This window comes from Delphinapterus leucas, chromosome 14 (genome assembly GCF_059928025.1).
Source record: "Delphinapterus leucas isolate spDelLeu-1000000601 "Yukka" chromosome 14, BTC_Dleu_Yukka2, whole genome shotgun sequence".
In the NCBI taxonomy this organism is placed as follows: domain Eukaryota; kingdom Metazoa; phylum Chordata; class Mammalia; order Artiodactyla; family Monodontidae; genus Delphinapterus; species Delphinapterus leucas.
This window is the reverse complement of record NC_143142.1, coordinates 50862713-50885963: the sequence shown is the minus strand read 5'-3', so window position 1 is coordinate 50885963 and position 23251 is coordinate 50862713. Positions and strand designations below refer to the sequence as shown.

General features: G+C 44.7%; 1 protein-coding gene across 1 annotated transcript in view; it reads right to left on the bottom strand.

Annotated features, from left to right (window-relative positions):
• Window positions 1-23251, bottom strand: part of FHOD3 (formin homology 2 domain containing 3) — a 497208-nt gene that overhangs the window by 380808 nt on the left and 93149 nt on the right. The gene's annotated exons all lie outside the window — the stretch shown is intronic.

Here is a 23251-nt window from a genome sequence, read left to right as displayed (position 1 = left end):
CCTTTCCCCTTAGAGTTAGCCGTATTTCTATAAATTCGAGTTTAATTTTAAATACTAGAACTAAAGTAGTTTTTCATTTCTTGGTAAGTAGCTTTATCTCACATTGCTCTTCAATGTATATGTGAACATACACACGAAAGCCCTTGCCCTTGTACAGCCCTTGGTTCCTTTCTCCTTTTAAAAACTAACAACTGCAGCATTCTCCTGGACCACTCAGGCCAGGTTATGAAGATAAAGCCCTTGCCCTTGTACAAATTCCCTTATCACAGTTGTTCTAAAAGTACTAAAGAAAGGCCACTGGGTTGGAATAGCTTTTCTGCCCCTCCCCCACCATCCCCCTTAGGCAGTGGCTCTAAGCACTACTAACAATACCCCCTTGCCACACATGTAAGGTAGGGGTGGCGGGACTGTCCTGGTTATAATTAGGCAGGCACAGAAGACACTTTATACAAAGGACTCAAATCCTACTCCACAGCTCCAGTGATCCATTGGTCACCCTGCAGATGGCTCACCAGGGAAGTCTCTATTTTAGGAGTGTGTGGATGGGGATGAGAGAGGAGAGGACAAGGGAGCAGCCACTGCCTGGAGCAGGGGCTACTCAAAGGGAGAAAGTCAGCAGGCAGGCCAAATTTCCAGGCCCGAAACGGTGGCCATGTTTTTAGGATCAGAGGGAGGAGAGTGTCAAATAGCATTGGAATAAGAGCGCTCTCACTTTGAGAAGAGGAACCAAAATCCTGGTTCCTTTCTCCTTTCAAAAACTAACAACTGCAGCATTCTACTGGGCCACTCAGGCCAGATTATGAAGATAAATCCACAGGGATAACTACTCGGTTTTATGCTCCAAACATTTTAACTGTAGGCACTCTATATCATACTATAAAAAGCAAAAACAAAAAAAGCAAATAAATATAGGAACCAAACAGGGAATAAGATGAAAAGCCACGGAAAAATAAGAACAAGAAGGCAAGATCTTGGTGTGTTTTAAGAACTAGAATTCAGTGATTAAATATCGTTTAGGTTAGCTTCAAATATACAGAGATATGAAATCAATTGATTCCTCACTCAGATCCCATAACAATAAGTAAATGTTGCACTTTGATGAATTACATTATTTTAATAACTTCCTTTATAACAGATCCCAAATTATCAAAAGCACTTAAGATATAGAAGTGAAATTTAAAATATATTTATTAATTCATCAAAACATATGAGGGCATGGTGCTGTAACTGCATATCAACAAACAAAAAATTAAGCTGAACCCCTACCTCACACCATATACAAAGACTAACTCAAAAATGGATCAAAGACCTAAATACGAGAGGTAGAATGATAAAACTGGTAGAGGAAAACCTAGGTGTAAACCTTCATGAGTTTGGGTTAGGCAATGATACCTTACATATGACACCAAAATCACAAGGAAAAAAAAAACAAACAGGTAAATTGGACTTCATCAAAATTTGACATGTGGTACTTAAATGGTCATCAAGAAAGTGAAAAGGCAACACAGAGAGGGAAATATGTGCAAATCATAACCGATAGGGAACTTATATCCAGGATATATAAAGAACTCTTAAAACACAAGAATAAAAAAGCCAAATAACCCAATTTTTTAAATGGCTATGGATTTGAAAACCTTTTCTTCAAAAACAATAATGTCTAATAGGCACATGAAGAGATGCTCAACATTAGTAACCACAAGGGAAATACAAATCAAAATCACAATGAGGTATCACTGACACCACTAAAATGGCTATAATCAGAGACAGACAGTAACAAATGTTAACAAGAATGTGGAAAAACTGAAACCCTCAGGCATTGCTGGTGGGAATGTAAATGGTGCAGCTGCTTCGGAAAACAGTCTGGCAGCTTCTTAAAATGTTAAACATGGACTTACCGTATGATCTAGCAATTCCAGTCTAGATATATACCCATGAGAAATGAAAACACATGTCCCCACAAAAACCTGTACATGAATGTTCATAGAAGCATTATTCACAAGCGCCAAAAAGTGGAAACAGCTCAACTGTACATCAGCTGACGAATGGATCAACAAAATGCAGTAAATCTATACCACGGAAAATGAGTCAACCGCAAAAAGGAACGAAGCGCTGAATAAACCTTGAAAGCATTACGCTAAGTGAAAGAAGCCAGCTACAAAGGCCACATGCTGTACAATTCTATTTATAATGAAGTCGCTAGAAGAGGCAAATCCATCGAGACAGAAAGTAGGTGATTGGTTGCCAGGGCTGGGGAGGTTGAGGGGAAATGGAGGGGGACTATTAATGGGTGTGAAGTCTCTTTCGGTGACGAAATGTCATAAAATTGTGGTAATGGTTGCACAGTCGGTCACTGTACTAAAAACTACTGAGACACTGAGTGAATTGTATAGTATGTGGGTTATAGCTCATAAGCCCCTTTTTAAAAAAAGAATATAAGAGGTCATACTTCTGGTAGGTTCACAGCACCATGGCCAGTGTGTAGGGGGTGCAGCCCCTGGGTAACGTCCCTTCCCTCTGATGGTGACTTTTCTCTTGAGCATTGTTGCTCTGACTGCTTTCTCCAACAGCAAAGAGTTGAACTGACAGAGGCCTTCTGGGAAGACAGGGCATTTCATTTTGAAGTTTGGGTCAGAATGGGATGATCCACCTTCCAAGCAGTGAGTGGTGCCTCTTCCTCAAGCTGCCACCACAGCTGCTGGAGCAGCCCCAGCTGGCCATACCAGCAGAGCTCTGGGACAAATACCAAAGTTTTGGCTTTTTCCAGCGGCCAAAAGTCTATGTTTAACAGTCAATGCTGGAGACTGAATACAAACTATGTCATCTTTAATCAATCACTCAATCAACATTTATTGAGCACCTACTGCATACCGAGCCCTGAAATGGACACAGTGCTTAGCATTGAGAGCACAAAGGTGAAAGACAAGTTCAAGGAGCACTGAGCCCAGTATAAGAGAAAGCAAGTCCAGAATAACACATGAGGGTAGCTGGGACACACATGTGGGGCACCCAGACCAGACCGATGAAATGAAGAAGGTCTGCTGGATGAGCAAGCACTGAGTTGAACAGTAAAAGACAACTGCAGCTAACCACTGAGGAAGGAGGGGAGCAGACATGATGCCAATGGCACAGATGGAGAGTCTGTCATCTGTGTTGTCAGCACTCCTCCTGCCTGTCTGGCATATCAAGCCTGCATCCTTCAGACTTCATTCCTCCACGCCTTAGAAAGCAGGGGCTAAAGGAGATGAGCTTACCCCTCAGCCACACTCGAGGAGAGGTTACTCCATCACTGAAGCTCTGACCTGGCTGCCCAGCAATAGGCAGTAAGCAGAGTCCCAGGAGCCCCTCCCAGCAACAACAATGACGGGTCAACTTACCTGCATTGTGACCACTTGCCTCAGTCATGTCTTGTACCCTTTTTACTTAGACAGACGATTAGTGAGTCCCTTTAACAGCAGCCTGCCCTTTCCAAAGACAAGATCCACCACACACTGTGGGCTTGGCTCCCGGGCTCTGGGCGGCCTCTGCCTTCCTCATGATGGACAACCCCCAGCCCTGGCCAGATCGCTATATCTCTACCCTTGGCTCCTTCCTGACAACTCCTTGGCTGTGTTGGTGCCCATCCCTGGCTATCCAGCCCTCACTCCAGGTAAACACTGGCACTATATCCTGGGTGAGCCAACTCGTGTTGGTCTTGAGCTCCATTCCCTGGTGATGCCGCCACCTCTGTCTGCCAAGAAGTCTCTGGAAGGTAACTTCCCACTCGGTGCCAACAGAGCTCCTTTGCCCGGGGCCCTTTATGCCTTTCACTCCTCTTTCTCAGCAACTCTCAGCTGCCCTGTAACACCTACCAGCCCTGCCCACACCACTCCCACCTAGAAGCATTAGGCTCTTACCTTCTCAAACAACCCTCTTTGGGCATGCTGGTCCACCCACTGGTGCACGTTCTGCCCTGCACATCCTGCCAACGGAGACTGAGTTTCACCAGGCTGACGTGGACATTATTCTTAGTGATCAAGACCATCTTTAAGATTGCACATTTACATGCCCCAATTTTTGTACACCATTCAGCTTTTTCTTTTCCTCCACAGCTGACCATAATAATAAACAAGTAAATTCCCTGTTATTGATTTTTTTTAATTTTTACTTATTTATTTATTATGGCTGGGCTGGGTCTTCACTGTGGCGTGCGGGCTTCTCTAGTTGCGGCGTGCAGGCTCTAGAGCGCAGGCTCAGTAGTTGCGGCGCGCGGGCTTAGCTGTGGTACGTGGGTTCTTTGTTCCCCGACCAGGGATGGAACCCAGGTCCCCTGCATGGGGAGTGCGGAGTCTTAACCACTGGACCGCCAGGGAAGTCTCCCTGTTATTGATTTTAAAGGTTAGTAAATGGACAGGGCAGAGAATCACCCTGGAGAAGGGGTCATCGAGTGCAGCCCCAAGGGCTCTACAAAAGGCAGTCCTCAGGGCCACGGGGGCCCCTCTCCACAGGAATAGCATCAGCCAAGGCCTCAAGCTGCACACCCTCCTCCAGTCCCAACATCATCGCCTTACGTCTTTGTTCCCTAATAAGATATCTAGAGACAGCACTGTGCTGCTTAAAAAAATACTGACCTACGTGAAGTCAGACAGAGAAAGACAAATACCATATGATATCACGTAAATGTGGAATCTACAAAAATGATGCAAATGAACTTATTTACAAAACAAAAATAGACTCATAGACATAGAAATCAAAGGGGAAGGGAGTAAATTTATACCAAGGGCATAAATGAGGAGTTTGGGATTAACAGATACACACTCTGTACTATATACAAAATAGATAAACAAGGGCTGACTTATACAGCACAGGGAACTATACTCAGTATCTTATAATAACCTATAATGGAAAAGAATCTGAAAAAGAATATATTGGGTCGGCCAAAAGGTTCGTTTGGGTTTTTCCACAACTTATGGAAAAACCCAAACGAACTTTTTGGCCAGCCCTATACATAAAAATAACTGAATCACTTTGCTGTACACCTGACACTAACACAACATTGTAAATCAACTATACTTCAATGAAAAATGTATATTTGACAATCACTGATCACATACCAGCCTCCACTCAGTATGCAACAACCCTACAAGATAAGTACTATTATCACCAGCTCACAGATGAGGACGCTGAAGGACAGAAGGTAAGTAGGATGTTCAAGCTCCCAGCCAAAAAGTGGCAGAGTGAGGTTTCAAATCCAGCCCATTTGACTGCAGAGTCCACGCTCTGAATCCTATTCTTCATTGGATGTGAATTAACGTAGGGAGTCTGCAAAGCTCAAAGCAGAATTTAGTGAAGTAGCCTAAATCATGGAAAGAACATGCCTTTGGAGTCCAACAGACCTCGATTCAAATTCCTGCGCTCCCACTTAAACCCGTGTCTTTGGCAGTCCATGAATCTTTTTAAGCCTCACTTTTTTTATCTGTAAAATGAGGATGTAACACCTATTTTGCAAGCCTGATAGACTTGAATTAGACTGAAATAATGAGCGTGAGGCTCCTAACACAGTGCAGATGTGTGACTAAAGCATCGTTATCGCTCATGAGCTCAGACAACAGAGAGAACAGTAGTGGGGAAATGCAAAATTAGGGAGCATCAACGAACTGGTAGAGACTTGGAGCAAAAGGAGAATCTGTAAAGCAGTAATTCTTAATTTGGCTACACACTGGAATCACCCAGAAAGCCTTACAAAAGCAGGCCTGCCCTACATCTGCTTTTTCAAAAGCCTCCACAGGTGATTCTGGACCACGCTCCTGCACAACCGGGAAAGGGGAACAAGGACAGCCCTGGGAGGAGGAAGATGAGGGATGGATAGAGAGGGGGAGGGAAACCAGAGGACAGCAGACCAATATCCTTATTGCTGTGTGATGCAGTCAGACCAGGCATTTACACCCATATCAATGCCCCTTGAGGCCCCACTATGTGCAAAGTCCTGGACTCATCCCTCAGCAGGACAGAAGCACGTGTGTTTAGTAAATGTTTACAGGTGAGTGAGTGGTGGGTAGATGCGTGGATGATGTGACAAACCAGGATGTGAACCCGCGGGTGGTCTGAGCACACCCAATGAGGGCTCCAGGGGGACCACCATTAACATACAGCCTCCTGCCAACAGCCCTTCCTTTTTATGAACCCACGAAAGTGATTTATAGACTATTCGGACTTTTGAGCTCCCAGCCAGAATACACATCATGAACTCCGAAATTCCTTAATATCACTCCAAAAATAAGATCACCCAGTCCCAGTGGGCAGCCGATCTCGGGTCAAAGATAATCAGATCAAACTCATTCATTCCACGGTGAGAATGACTGATAGACTAGACAGGGCAGACTTTCAAAAAGAAGAGTTCGCTAATCTGAATGTACCTCCTCTCAATGTCACATGTAAGAGGTATCTGTATCCTTCTCTTACCTCCCACCCACTCCGAATCCTATGCCCGAGGGTCCCGACACAGACACACCACACTCATCCTCACACATGTCCAAGGTTGTGTTTTCAGGCACATGTAGAAACTCTCTGAAAGGAAAACCCTTACAAAGGTGTACCGTTTAGCTCTCAAAAACATGGGAAAAATAAACGAAGCAGGAGGACTGGTGGGTTTGTGAGCTGTCCCACTAAGAGAGCCTAAAACCACATCTCTGCAGAAGGCCACCTGTCAGCAAGTCCATCTACAGTGGTGACGCCCACTAGATGCCATGTACAGAGGACGTGCGACCCTGCACCAGCCCATAAGCGTTCCATGGAAGGCAGCATTCCTTTCCCATTGCCTCTAAGTGTGCTTGCAGGTGCCATCTTGCTTTAAAATCCAGACAAGAGGCCACAATATGAACTTAGAGCAGGTCAAAGTCCATCAAAGTCCCCACTTCTGAAATGAATTTGCCATCTGGCCATTATCAAGAACCTACTATGTGCTTAGTTAGCAATGCTGGGCACAGACCCCTGCACAGCTGATTCAACTTCTGGAACCCACAGGCAAATCTGACACACCATGTTTTAAATAGCCTCGCTTCATTTAACCAACAAAGAGGGAGAAAAGGGAAAATAATTATTATGCAATTCCCAGCATCCATGAACCTTACAGCTACAAACAGGAGTTATTCTTCCATGTGGACAAGAAGCACATCTGTTCCGTATTTTGACACGTTCACAGTCGTATAAAAATGTCCTCACAGGGCTTCCCTGGTGGTGCAGTGGTTAAGAGTCCGCCTGCCAATGCAGGGGACACGGGTTCGTGCCCCAGTCCGGGAGGATCCCACATGCCGCAGAGCGGCTGGGCCCGTGAGCCATGGCCGCTGAGCCTGCGCGTCCGGAGCCTGCGCTCCGCAACGGGAGAGGCCACAACCGTGAGAGGCCCGCGTACCGCAAAAAAAAAAAAAAAAGTCCTCACAGCTGGCTCCTTGGGAACCTTACGAAGATGTAATCTGTGCTCATCCTGAGTTCTATAAATATTGGTCATGGGGGCTTCCCTGGTGGCGCAGTGGTTGGGAGTCCACCTGCCGATGCAGGGGACGCGGGTTCGTGCCCCGGTCCGGGAAGATCCCACATGCCGCGGAGCGGCTGGGCCCGTGAGCCGTGGCCGCTGAGCCTGCGTGTCCAGAGCCTGTGCTCCGCAACGGGAGAGGCCACAACAGTGAGAGGCCCGCATAACGCAAAAAAATATATATATATATTGGTCATGGGCTTTATTCCTCTTTGGTTTTTGACTGTCCTATTTTCACCTGCATTTTATATATTCAAAAAATAATTAAGATGTCACACATCCAAATAATGTAGGCAAAACAATTAAAACTTTAAAATTTAAATTGCATCCTGGGAGCCCTGCATTTCATGCTTATCAGTTTTGCTCCTAGCATCACATCCCGCCACCACCACCACCACCAAAGCAAGCAGAGGGGGCAAGAGAGATGAACGTCTCCAGAGCTGTAAAAATATGTTTTGGTCTTTGAACTAAATTCCTCTGCAAATTAAAACATTTTTCCTTAAAATATAATCAGACAAAATGGTGGAATCTGAGCCTCCGGATCATTTCCATTTAACAACCCAGTGCTGTGGGTACTGTTCGGCCCATTTCACAGATGCACAAATGAAGGGCTGGAGAAACAGCTACTAAATGGGAGCGTCAGGAATTAAACCCTAAACTTCCAACCCCATGTCCATTTCTTGATCTGAGCTGATATGTTATAAATAATAAACAGCAATGACTTCACAAAAGCAAGAAAATGAAAAAGAGTATCAATGCGTTATCATTCAATAGTGCATTGATTTCACATCACAGTATTAATACATAAGTGATTTTATAATTCTTCTAGTGATTGGTAACTGGAAGGACCAAAGACATTCTACACAAAAGCTAGAAGCACTCACAGCCACACTAGAAGAACAGCAAGGATGGCGCCCTCAGGTCTGGGAATGGAAGGGACAGCACTGTGAACACGTTAAGGACTCAGCTCGTCCTGTGTTCATGCCATCGGCACCCTGCTAGCTACTGTGATGGGTGCATGAGAATCCCAGGAGCTGACGACTTAGGCCTTGGCATCACTTAGAAACTTGGCAGAGATGCTGGGTCTCAGGCCCCACCCCAGGCCCACCAAATTCATGTCCCAGGGTGATGCACAAGCACACTGAAGGCTGAGAAACTGCCCCTCAGGCATGTGGGACCTGGGGGTGTAGGGTCACATTATACACAACCCTCGTCCTTTTGATGTATCAGCTGCCTTGCCAAGTCCTTCATGCTTCTACCTCATTTAATCCCCCCATCCACACTATAAGGTGGGCACTATGATCCCTAATTTACAGATGAGGAAGTGGAGACCTGGAAAGGTTAAGTGAGGTCACAGAGCAGCAAGAGGTCAGGGCCATGAACCAACGTCAGCCCCAGAGCCTGCTGCTTCCATTCCAGGAGGTACGTCACCAACACTCCCAGCAGACAACCCCTTAGCACCTGCCTGACTTGGGGCTGGCTCTCCAGAGGGCTCAGCAGGATACAGGACAGATCAGGAGGTGAGGGAGGCCTGGGCTGGGGTCCAGTACTGCCCAAACTTTCAAGAGGCAGCCTGGAGGTTGGGGGCCTTAAGTTCCTTAACCCAGGGAAGCTCAGTTTCTGCCTCTGTATGGAGGGGATAATGAAACCTCCCTCTAATGAGGCAGAAATGTGATCCCATAAGTCAAGCACTTAGTGCAGGTGGAACACAGGGCAAGGATTCGGCTGCAGTTACCCTGAGGGCACTGAGAATCACCTGGGGAAGCTTTTAAGGGACACCGAAGCCCAGACTGAGCCCCAAGAAGTCAGACCGCACTGGCTTGCAGTGGGGTCCAGGCACCAGTGCTTTCTAGAAATTGCTCGGGTATCCCAATCCAGTGACTATTCCTACCTTAAATTGAAGTGTCTGACAGACAGACACTGGGAAAACTCTGGAACAATTTACAAAGTGACTTATTTTAATGAAGTCTGTAATTATTTTGCTAATATCTTATTATGATTTATTATTTTTGTGTTTTTTACTAAACCCTCCAGTGTTTTTTATAACTAAGTGTGAAAATTCTGGGGTGTATCTTTTATTATAAAGATGAATAGTAAGGCCCCTGAATGGTAATTCCCACTCTGAGAGCATGAATTTGTAAAAATGCCCTGGCACACATGAGGGCTTCTAATGTTCCAATCTCAGTAGGCAGCACAAAAGGAAGATGTGTCACTCATCTTGTAGATGACCTGAGACGTCTTTTTTTAAGGTGGGAAGAGAATCAGGGGGTTTCGTGAATGAATCAGGATTCTTCTTCCTACACCGACACACTCTTGGGTACGTGTCACCTTCAGTGATGTCCTAGTCTATTCTGCCAGTCTTGTTCCAAAGGGTGGGTTGCAGAGAGGCTGCGGAGGACAGAACACAACCCTGGCCAGCCCCCGGAGGAAACAGGAGGAGGGCAGTCCCAGAGATGGCTCCCAGCACCCTCCACCTGCCCAGGGCTTTCCACTGGGCCAAGGCCTGCTCCAGCTGTGGCCTCGGAGGGCATCACCCAGCAGTTCATGAGGAACTCAGGAGCCTGCACCCTGCACCAGCACAGCCCCTTCCCAACAAAACTGTCCTCACAGATTTTCACTTCACTGTCATGACTTAGCAAAGTCTAACCAAGGAGAACTTTCCTACCGCCTTGCCAGCTGGAGTTTCTGACTTGCGTCACTGTTGGCCACAGCTTCAGGCCAGGCCAACATGCCTCTCAGCAGATGTGAAACAAAAGATGCTGCCATGTGTAAACGGTGGGTTTTCTGCAGCTGAGGAAAACTCCCTGTGGTTCCAGTTTAGATACTCCGAAAAGTGGAACATATTTGGTAAGGCCTTAAAATTCAGAGAGTTATGAAATTCCACTCTGCACAAAGCCATTTCCCCTTCAGACATAAAGGAAGGAGTTTCATAATGTCACCTCAAAGGAGGAGCAGTGAATGTCAGGGAAAGAGGATGGATCAAAGTTACGGAAAAGTGGACTCTAGTCTAGGCCTTGCTGGTTGCTAGCTGTGTGACCCTGGACAAGTCACCCTTCCTCTCTGGGGTACTTTCATATATATATATATATATATATATATATATATATATATGGAGATACTGACCAAGATACTATCTGGATATTGATCAAGAGGAGCACTCAGGTTCTTTGCAGTCATCAAAGTTTATGGATCTTTACTCAGAAAGGCCTCTTGGCCGCCACGATGAAAGGAACAGCAAGAGATGACTGGCCTTCTTCACCCCTGGAGCTCTGTCAGGTTTTCTGCTTTGAAAAACTAAAAGGCAAAGCCCTGCCAACTCGGTTCTTTTCTCCTACCCTGTGCCTGCCCCAGAGGCCCCTGCTCCCTGTCATCTTCTCCTCTTCTCAGAGCTAAAATAAACAATCACAGCTTCAAAAGCACCATGTAAAAGATTCCCGCCTAAAGAAACCAATAGATTTTTTGTAATGAATGTTAAAAGAATATATCCAAGAGAACTGAAAACATATGTATGTTCACCTAAACACCTGTACATGAATGTTCATAGCAGCATTAGTCCTAATAACCACAAAGGTGGAAACAACTCAAATGTCCATCAACTGAGGGACAGATAAGCGAAATGTGCTAGATCCATACAACGGAATACTGTTCAACCACAAAAAGAAATCAAGTACTGATCCACGCTACAGCATGGATGAAGCTTGAAAACAGTGTGCTAAATGGAAGAAACCAGACACAAAAGGCCACATATCATATGATTCCATTTATATGAAATTTCCAGAAGAGGCAAATCCTAGAGACAACAAGTAGGTTAGTGGTTGCCAAGGACCCAGAGAGGGGAATGGAGAGTAACTGCTGTTGGGTATTTAGGGAGTTGATAAAAATGTTCTGGAATTAGACAGTGGTGATGTTTGCACAATTCTGTGAATATACTGAAGAAACAGGGAGAATACTAAATGCTTTTTACAGGAGGGGGTAGTTTTATTGTATGTGTATTATATCTCAATAAACTTGTAAAACATTGAGCATATGTACCTAGCTATGTGGGATGCTCATGTAAAAATCTTCACGAGTCTGCTGGTAGCATCACTGAGGGAAACCTGCCCTGTCCCACAGCCTCCAGTCCCTATGAGACAGGCTGATCACACTGGGCTCCCCGAGACAACGCCATCAAATAACCTGAGTCATGTAGCTAATGAACCTCCCCCCTCACACCCATCTGCACCCCAGCTCCCAGCCAGCAGACCTGTGAGGGGAGAGAAGCCGGCCACATCTCCGTGAGCATCCTCTCCTGGGTGACTAACATATTTCTACATGTAAATCAATGAACTGGCCAAATGGGCGTCCAGGTTTGTTTAGCCAACTATGGCCAACCCGTGGTGCACCCCAGGTGAGGTTTCCTGCACAGATGCCTCATCCATAAAAAGTGAGGCCAGGTAAAGCTCCGCGCTTACAGGTTTCCAGTACTTTTACTTCCTTAATTGCATCTGATCCTCACAAAAGCCCAGAGAGCATGGGATGTTGTTGTGTCCATTTTATAGACTATGAAACCGGGAGTCAGAGAGATGCAATGACCCAACCAAAGTCACACACTAGTAGGAAACAGTGCCCAGGGCAAGAACATCCAGCTCCTGGTCCCACGCTCTCTTGAAGACACCTGCCTGCCCCACCTTCCCACGTTCTTGTCGGTTGAGAAAAACCGTGCAACACGTCGTCTGAAACGTCCTGTCTCCATAACTAGTACTCAGTGGCTCACGTCTGGAATGAAGAGTCACCCAGCTGTCCCCCCAGAGCAAGAGGCCAGCCGAACTGCCACCTTCACATCTGAGACACAGAGACGGAAGCTTGTGGCCCTGACAGTTCCCTCTGGCTTTCCTCCCTAAAACGTCTTCACAATCCCTGTTCTTTTCTGACCATCTGATTCTGGGCTCTGTCCTCTCCTCCTCTGTCCATGAAGAAAAAAGGACTCCATCTCAAAAGAGACGGCTGTAGGCAGCCACTTCCTGGGCACATCTGGTGAATCCTCTGCCACGTTCTCATCTCTGTGGATGAACTGGGTGAGAAGAGCACCTCCCCGTGCCTGTCGCTTCCCCAGGCTGCAGGCCCGCTGCCTCAGTCTCACAGAGGCCTCCCTCTCAAATCAACCAGAGCGACACTTCTCCGACTCGAATGTGCTCACCATTCACCCAGAGATCTGGGTGGGGCCTGAGATGCTGCATTCTAACCACGTGACACTGATGCTGCCGGCCTGGAGACCACACTTTGAGTAGCAAGGTCCTGGGGTCTCCACTAAAGAACTGGGGCTGGGGGAGACAGAAAGCAACCAACCAGATTTAAAAGAAAACTGTCCCTCCCATTTAGAAGGGAAGTGGGCAGGAACAGAGTTTCTATCTCTTCTTTGTATGATTCCACTTCTATGACGAACCTAAGAGTCATCAAATTCATAGAGACAGAAAGGATATATAACTGATTCACTTTGTTATAAAGCAGAAACTAACATACCACTGTAAAGCAATTATACTCCAATAAAGATGCTAAAAAAATAAATAAAATAAAAATTAGTCTTCTATTAAAAAAAAAAAAGAAAGGATAATGTTGGTTGCCAGGGACTGGGGTGAGGGGAGGGAGAATGGGGAGTAATTGTTTCATTTGTACGCAGTTTCAGATTTACAAGATGAGAATCGTTCTAAGGATGGATGGTGGTGATAGGTGCACAGCAATGTGAATGTATTTAATACCACTGAACTGTATACACTTAAAAATGGTCAAGATGGTAAATTTTATGTGGGTGTATTTTACCACAATTTTTTTAAAAAGCAGAGATTAAGGGGAGAAACAGTCAATAACTTGCTTGCAAACATGTGCGACTTGAAACCAGCTTGCAAACAAGCATGGCTTGAAGTGGAGGGTGGTATTTCAAAATACTGAAATTCTGAACAAGTGAAGGGAAAGAGCAGGAAAGACAGGGCACAAGGGAAAATGACAAAACAGCAGAAACAATGGAGAAACTGAGAGCCAAGATGATGTATTCTTTTATTAGAGGTAAGTTGTCTACTTAAGAAAAAAAACGCCAAATTTTCTCTTGAAGATTCTGGGTGTTTCTGACCAAAGGGCTTCGTGTTGCCACTGAAGGGCCTGAATAAAGGCCCCCTGCTCAAATGTTAACAGGACCTTAGTTACAGCGCAGCTTTAGCTGGGAGAAAATCAGATATGAGTAATGACAGTATTCAGAGCTCAGCATCTCTCCCAATTGAGCAGAACTTTTATTTTTAACCTTTTGGAAAGCAGCAAATAATTTTGAAACGAGCAATGACAAGATCTGCTTTGAAAATAAAATAAGAAACCAAAAAATGTCTCCTATGAGTCTGAAGATTTTACTAAAAGGCAATTAACTTTAGCCTCAGTGATTTCACTTTACTTTCTTTTTGCAAAAGGCATATGGCCCCGCAGCACAACTACAAGGAGGTAACAGTTTCATTACAGGAGGTGAACACACAACTCCATGAAGTGCAGAGGAGGCTTCTTTCAGCCCACGTGGCATCACCTGGACCACATGGAAATCTGACTCCAAAACAAAGACCCGTTTAACACATAAAGAATATCCTAGGATTTCTCCATTTAAAGATAATGAAAGTAAGGATTCAAAAATACAATGGCGGAAATTCATATCAAAACCACCACGAGATATCACCTCGCACCCACTGGAGTTACTGCTATCAAACCAAAATAAAAAATAACAATTGTTGGTGAGGATCTAGAGAAATTGGAACCTCATGCACTGTTGGTGAGAATGTAGAATGGTGCAGCCACAATGGAAAATAATATGGTGTTTCCTCAAGAAATTAAAAATAGAAGTACCATATGATCCAGCGACAACACTTCTGAATATATAACCAAAACAACCGAAAGCAGGATCTCAAAGACATATGTGTTCACCAACGTTCACAGTAGCATTATTCACAACAGCCAACACACATATAATAGCAATGAGAAGGTGAGCCTGTTTATTAACCAAGTCACCAGAGACCATGTTGGCTCGTCACACTCCGTACAACAGTGAGCCCGATACAACTTTTCCCAACTCAACATCAGACTTGGATTCTGTCAAATTCTTTGACTCTAGTACGTCAGCAAACTTCAAAAACTCCCATGAGGACATCCCAGCTTCAGTATGAAAATGGAAAAGTCATCCCTCACTTCTCCCCATGGTACTTATGTTTTAAAGGCTATATGGATGTTTACCAGTCTAAATAGACAAAGTTAGGAAGCCAAGGAGCCCTTTAAATCCACAGTCATCACAGCTTGGATATTCTCAGGGGTCAACATTATTACCACATTTAAAAGACAGTGAACTCTAAAAGGCACCTGGAACAGTTCTTTACTCAAAAAAGTTTTGGGAAGATGGAATTATGAAGATTTGTTTTAAAAATGGAATTAAAAAAAAAAAAAAGACAGTGACTCAGGAAGTATGGCCAGAAAGGCAGAAAGGGGAGCCGTCTCTCCCCTCCCACCACGGCTGCCAAGAGATGAAAGATCTGCACTGACTGACAGTCCATCAGCGCCCTGAGATTTGTGCAAAAAGTTCAATTCATAGCACTGAATTGTTTTAATTTGCAAAACAGCATAAATTTAATCTGAAAAATATGCGAAGATTAAAATCGCATTCAAAATGTCCTTTTAACTTCTGACATGTTTATTCACTTTCTGTAAGTTTGTGTTCAAGCAAATAGAAGGAAAACTCTATTTGTTTCAGAGTTGCCTACCCCACCATTCATGCTCCCATTCTTTCTCAGGAAAAGAACCCCAGTTTTACTTAGGGTGGCCCTGCAACCAGCTAAAAGAATTCATTTCCATGACTCTTTAGCAGCTATTGTAGCTACAGAACTAAATTCAGGGCAATCCAATGTAAGCAGAAACTTCCAGAAAGTCTCCTCAGACTCCCTCCTCTCTGCTGCCTAGAATACAGAAGTGATGACTGGCGCTCAAGCAGTCATCCTGGACAGGAGGGGATATGCTAAGAATGACACAGCAACAAGAGACAGGGAACCACATCCCTGATGACCTTGGAACTACCATACTAGCCCTGGAATGCAACCCCCAGTCTTCTTTTACACAATAGGAAAGGATCGACTACCTTTAAACCACTCACTATTGTTTTGGGGGGCTGGTTATACAACGTAAAACTGAATTTTAAGTAACAATTTTAAGGAAATTTTTTTTAAAAATCACCAATGGAGAGAGGATTCCATGAAGATGGAGGTAGTAGCAGAGGCATACTTTTTGAATCTTCCAAAATCCCACATAAAAATAGAGAAACTAATGAGCTATGGATATATAGGTTCTCTCTGTATGACTCCTTATAACTGTATGCGAATCTGTAGTTATCTCAAAATATTTTTAATTTCTAAATACTATCTTAAAATAAAAATCAACCAGATAACAAAACAAGAACCTCATAAACAGCATTTACAATAAAATGACAAATGTCAAGTACAACTAGGTGAGAAAAAATTGCACAAACACTAAAACACAGGTGGATGAGGACAAACCACCAACTGCGTGGTATTGTCATCTGCTCGGCAGAAAATGGAGAGACGTGAGGTCAGAAGAACCCAAAATAGCTAACAGGTATTCACTGGAAAGTATGGCAGGCTGATTTGAGAATAGCAGCTGAAACTGAGAGGGGTATTGACCAATCCAACCCAAGGCAAGTCATGAGCCCACTGTTGGACTCAGAGACTGGAGCAGTCTAGTCCCTATGGACATTTAAAATTGGTCCCCAGGGCATCCTTCCAGGATAGGAGTGACTGCTGGGAGTGGAATCAAAATTGAGCAAGATAGGAACAATAATACAAAGGAAGGTGATGGTCCAATTAAAAATGAGAGATAGAAACAGAGCCCAGAAATCTCAGAATGTAACCAGCCATGTTTCTGAACACTATATTAAAATAGACGAGGAAGCTCTGCGAAGTTAGAAAAACACATCTGAAACAAACCTCCTTCTAAAAGTTCAGGAAAACTAATTTCACATAAAAATGAGCAACATAAATGTATAAAGGTCAAATTGCATGCAGAGTTGTTATAGGGAAAAAGTGAATAAGGAGCTGAATAACATCTTTATAGACAATGAAAGCGTGCCAGAAAGATATCTAAAGAACAAATCAAATTTGTAACCTACTTTTTAAAAAATGGGATAAAAGATGTAGAGAAACGATATAAGATAAGAAAGAACAATATAAATCAGAATTAGGAAAACTTAGAAATGAAATTATAGAACTCAGATACTTGAAAGAAAAGAAAATCACTAATATTCAGAAATGGCTATTAAACTAGAAGAAACACAAGAGCAAATAAATACAACAGCTATTCCTTTAAGATATGTGGAAAGTTAAATGGAGATGTTTTTAATTCAAAAAGAAAAGAAGAAAATGATTCAAAAGAAAGTAAATGACTAAAGGTAGGCAAAGAAGCTCTAACACACAGAGAATAGGAGTCCCTGAAGAAGGCAAGCCAAACAAGGGAACAGAACTAATATTGAAAACTACAATACAAGAAAACTTTCCTAAAATTAAAAAAGTATATGTATTTGAAAATACATATTGAAAGAACACACAATGTACCTGAGAATACTGGCCCAGAATGACCTACCCCAAGACACAGTCTAATTATTGAACTTTACAGAAGAAAGAAAAAAAATCCTTTGGGAGTCTAAGCAAAAAAAGTGACATGTAAGGGAAACAAAAGTGGATCATCACCAGACTTTTCAAAAGCAACACCTTATACAGAAGGAAATCCTGGAGTAACAAGGAAAGAAAATGTGAGCCGAGGACATTATACACAGCAAAAAATTTAAGTATAAATGTACCAATAAACTGTTAACAACATGCAAAACCCCAAAGCTTTTTCTAAAGAATCTACTAGAATGAGGGTCCTCAAATTTTTTATCTCCAACTCCTTACACTCTTCAAATTATTGAGGCGCCCAAGGAGCTTTGTTTGTGTGGGTGATAGCCACATAATTTACCTTTTAGAAATTAAAACAGAAATTTTAAAATGTTTTATTAATTAGTCAAAAATAACAAACCCACTAAATGCTAACATAAATAACATATTTTAGGAAAAATAACTGTCTTCCTAAATAAAAATCATTTAGAGAAGAGTAGCATTGTTTTCATCTTTGTAAATCTCTTTACTATCTCTCCTAATACAAAACAGCCTGACTCACCTGTCTCTTAATGCATTCAATCTGTTATGATATCACAAATCACATAGCTTCTAGATAACTCCACTCTGCACTCGTGAGAGACAGAGAGCGGTGGAAAAGGGGGGAAATAACGTCTTAGAATTATCATGAAAACAGTTTTGACCTCAAGGACTCCTTAACTGGAGAATGAGCTGCAGACATACAAAATGACACAAAATGAATATAAGGATTGATGGTGAACTTTAAACATGAAGGTACCTGTAGAGTAAACGAGGGCTAAAATGAAGAGAGGAGCTAAACATTCTGACACTTTAGACACTGATATAAAAAATGAAGAGAACAAATGCAAAAAGAAAATCTTAGGTCTTCTCAGTAATTACGCTGCTGAGTCTTGTTATCCTGACACTTCTGCAAGTGTGACATAAAGTAAATGGGTAAAAATGGGCTATTCTATCCACTCCTGTGTTTGAGTGCAGCATCAGAGGCAACCCTACACTCATAACCCAACTCTTCCGTCTCACATGCCTCTAGTACCTTCTATCTAAGCAAGGTAACTTGTCCTTATTCTAGTCTGAACATGCCCAGAACTGAATACACAGACCATTTCTCCAAATCAGCTGCTCTTCCCGGCTCCTACATTTCTTTTAGGGTTAGTTGTCCTCCCACCGTGCGGGGCTGGAAACTGCTGGATTTCCCCTGATTGGCTTTCTCTCCAGTTCGGCAAAAATACTCATAAAGAACATTGTCTGAACTGCCTTCAGACAGCCATTCAAAGTTTATGGGTCCTCTCACTCAACAATTCACTATCAGTGCATGGATTGGGGAGGGGCCAGTTAAATAAATCACTGTATCACCAGTCGAGCACTACATGTGCATCTGTAGGCGTGCTCATACTTGCTCACTCACACTTAGACCATCCCTGGAAAGATATACAAGACACTGATGACGCTGACAAGCCAAGCCAGGGTGACCAGGCAGGGTTGGGAGGGGACCGTTCACTCTTTGTGCCTTTTAATTTTCAAATTGTTTTATTACCTATTCAAAAGGACAAAATTACAGTTTCATGGCTAAATCAAGCCAATTTATTAAATGCGAATGACCCTGTACAGATAAAGACTTAGTTGATAATTCTAGGGAAACTCAGTTTATAAATACAAACCAATTAAAAGACAGAACCAGCTTTTAGTAGCTGGAAAAAAACAAAGTACGTGGATTCCTCTTCATCAAAACCCCAATCCAGCCATCTGCCCAGAAAGGCAGTAATTCTCGCCTGATAAAAATCCCCTGCCATATCCCATGCTGGAGACGGATGGACAATTGGTCACATGTATTCACTCTTCCTCTTGCTTCTCTGAGCCCTGCTTGGGTCTCTTCAAACCAAAGTGTGAGCTTGGTTCTCTGCAGAATTCAGCCTACACGAACGTCACCGAAACACATCCGTGCACCAGTATATCCCCTACAGCTCTTAGGGACCCTGGAAGAAACCAGAACCCAGACCTGCCATGCTCCACGGGCACCAGCTGAGCCTCAGAAAGGGTTTGGTAAAAACAGAAATGATATGATTCAGGCATCAATGAGGCAGGATTTTAAAAGGGACCTCCATTTTTCCAAGGAGGCTCAATATAAGAAATACCCATTTTAATAAAATTTGGGTGGGTTTTAAAAACCTGTAGCTACAAACATATTCTGTGCCTTTGTGTGATGATCTAAAAAAATCAGAGCCAAAATATTGGTTTCTTCCTCCAGACTATCTCAAAGGGATACCCCAAACAAAGAGAAACATCTGGGTTCTAAGGCAGTGGTCTCCCTTTACAACTAAACCACCAGGAGGTTTAATGACCAGCTGCAGTACCTAACTCATCCCAGATGCCTGGGACCATCTATTTCTTTGTTCCTTATAATCTTTCATGATCCATATTTATTTGATATACTGTTTTGTGTCGTTTTAATACTATATACCGCTTCCAATCATTTTGGGAATCAGGAAAATGTCCAACAATATTCACTTAATCACGGGGTCAGGGCCAATCACACTTCACACACAATTATAACCCAGAGCCCCTCTCCACCACCAAGCCCCCCTCCAGTGCTTTGGTAGTGGGGGAAGCTGGTCAGCGACACCAGCCTCCTCTCCTCCACCCTGACCTCTTGGCTCTTCCCCATCCAATTCATCCTATGTACCGTTTCCAGAATATTCTTCCTCAAATCCTATTCCCATCATATTGCTCCCCAGCTCAAAATCTGATTTCAGTGATTCTCTTATTTTCTACTTAGTAAGGTAAAAATCTCATTGTCTCTTTGTAAAGACTGTCTACACAAAGACTTTATTAATAACCTTTATCTGGGCAGCACAATATTTAAATTGCTATTATCGTGTTTGAAACTAACAATGAACCCATGAAGCAGGTGGCATCCTCCCTAGTCGACAGCTCAGAAAACCCAGGTATTGGGCTTCCCTGGTGGTGCAGTGGTTAAGAGTCCGCCTGCCGGCGCAGGAGACGCGGCTTCGAGCCCTGGTCCGGGAGGATCCCACATGCCGCGGAGCAACTCAGCCCGTGGGCCACAGCTGCTGAGCCTGTGCTCTAGAGCCCGCGAGCCACAACTACTGGAGCCCGAGTGCCTGGAGCCCATGCTCCGCAACAAGGGAAGCCACCGCAATGAGAAGCCCGCGTACCTCAACGAGGAGCGGCCCTCGCTCACCGCAACTGGAGAAAGCCCCTGTGCAGCAATGAAGACCCAACGCAGCCAAAAATAAACAAATTAATTAAAAAAAAAAAAAAAAAGAAAACCCAGGTATTTCATACCCACCCCACCCCCACCCACGTTGTTTCCTGCCCTGGTCTTCTGTCCAGGTAGGTAGGGTTCTCTCTCCTCCTGCTCTCGCCCAACTGCGCGTCTTTTCTCCAAGAGCTCCCTCAGCCCCTCCATGTTACCTGCTTAAACCCTTCCAGGCGTTGACCAAGCCACTCACCTCCCAAGACCAATTTCTTGACTAATTGGACCATAGGACCAATCTCCTATGACCAGTTTCTCTGTAGACCCCAGGCCTGTGAATCCAGATGGATTAGCTCTCTGCCCTCACGTGGGATCCCATCAGAACCCAGTTAGGAGCGAGGAGTAGGCCCAGTTAGTACAATTTAAGAGGAAGCCTTCTGGCCCCATCAAAACACCCGTTTTCTGAAACTTCTTAGAAAGCAAGGGTCATCTTCACCCACCTTTGCATTCTCTGGGTCTAACACAGTACCAGGCACACAACTTACTAGGGCTCCTGACTTACTAGCTTCCTGAAGGAACGAGTCACCAATTGTCCTGGTGCGGATCAGTCTAATCAGACTGCTCTCAGCACCAGTCGCGGTGGGCATGACCTAGGCTCCTGAGTCCCGCGGTGGCTCTCCTGGGGGCACCTCCTGAGCAGTGGTTCTCAACTGGAGCCAATTCTGCTCCCCAAGGGACATTTGGCAATGTCTGCAGTCATTTTTCGCTGTCACAGCTAGGGGGGTTGCTACTGGCATCTAGTGGGTAAAGGCCAGAGATACCAGTAAACATCCTATAACGCACAGGATGACCCATAACAAAGAAGTATCTGGCTCAAAATGTCAACGCTACCGAGGCGGAAAAATCCTGCTATAGAGGGAACAAAACGTTGAAAGAGGAAGTGCCCAGCAGACCTAGGCCCTCCAGAAGAATTAATGGAAACATCACATTAGTCGCCAGATGCAGATCCATCATAAATGCTTTCAACATAACATTCTGCATTATTTAAAATTAAGTAGCACAGCCTTCTGCCCCACAGCCATCCCAGAAGCATGTGGTGGGCATGGCAGACACTCCAGAATGACCACATCACAAAGTACAAGAGCTGGCTGCCGCATCTCTGCCTACTAATTTTAATCTCTCTTTCTCAAAGGTCATGAATATTTTCGGACCTCTTAGCACATGCATATTGTGGGCAGACTTGATCTCTGCTGCTTCCAGTTGACAAAGCACTTCATTTGCCAGCACCCCGAGCTGAGTTTACAGGCTTAACTCTGTCCCTGTCACTCTCCAAGGGACTTTTTTTAGTCCATTATCCTAATTGGCAAATGATACGTAAGTGCCAGAAAGCTATGTGTCCGTAATTATATTTATAATGAAAGCTTAATCTCCAAAAGAAACAGTAATTCATTAAAACCTCCCTTCCCATCTGCCGTTACAGTAGCCAAAAGAGAAAGAATCGGCTTCAAAGTGAGGTACAAATTAGCTGCCGTAGCATGAAACACAGACAAAGCCAGACAAAGAGAAGCAAGAGATGCATCCTGCCTGGTCACTGCATCTTATCAGCACTTCAGGGAAACTCCAGAGGGATTCGGGAAGAAAAGGCAGATGACTCCATGGCCTGATATTTCAGCTGGACTCTCACCATGATCCCAAACTCCACTCCCTTATTATTCATACGGCTAGATGAAGACCACCGTGTGCCTTGCGGCCGTGCGTTGTGCTGGGGAAGCTGATCACAGCTGCCCCGTCATGCTTACAAAGCGCCAACTGTGTGCCAGATGGGGTTCTAAACCCCTGATGTGGATCAACTCACCTAACCGCCAACAACCCTATGACGGTCTCATTTTAACAGGTGAGAAAAGGGGCAGAGAGAAGTCACTTGTTCGAGGTCACACAGCCTTTCAGTGGTGGAGCCAGGGTGCGAACCAGGTGAACTAGGGCAAGTCCAGCATCCCCGCAGCAGGACAACCAGCACTCACCACAGGCCAGGGGCCATGACAGTATTGACGTGCCCCATCTCACCTGTCAGGGACACGGAGGGCCAAGCGTCATCTTCCCTGTGGCGGGACACGTGAGCAGAGCCTGAAAGTCTGAGTAGGAATCAACAAAGGCAGACACAGACCTGGAGTGGTGGGCCACACGGCCTGCCTGGGAAGCCCCGCGGCCAGTCCTCCTGCGGAGCCCAGACCCCCAACCCACCTGTCAGGTAGGTGCACACAGTGACGACCACCCCCCTACAAGACAGTCACCTGAGGCCTGGGGAGTTGAAACGACCTGCCCAAGGTCACACTGCTGAGTGGCGGAACCAGGCCTCAACCTGGGCACGTGTGCTACACAGCTCTTGCTCTCAGAACTTCCGAAGACCCAGGACAGGCCACCCCAGGGCACTCCCCTGTGGCTGAGGCCCTGAACTTGCCTGAACTCCAATTCCCTGAGTTCACCACTGTCCACAGCGCCTCCTTTAGAACCTTCTGTTGTAAATAAGCTTCCTGGGAAAGGCTGCCCTGACCTGGTTGAGGGAACCCCACGTGGACTACAGGATAATGCCCAGGTACCCACGAGCACTCCGTCAGGTGCAGGGATTCTAGCCCTTGTGTAGGATGAGGCCCAATCTTTGGCCAAATGGCTTGTCTTCACCTGTCCATGATTCTTCCCCCTTAAAAGTGGGTACACTCTGCCCTCATGCACCCAGTGCCTCTATGGTCCTCAAAACCTACTCCACAGAAAGGCCCTGAACCTCGGCACACTGCAGGCCTACACCTGGTGACAGAGAAGCATCCCCTCCCG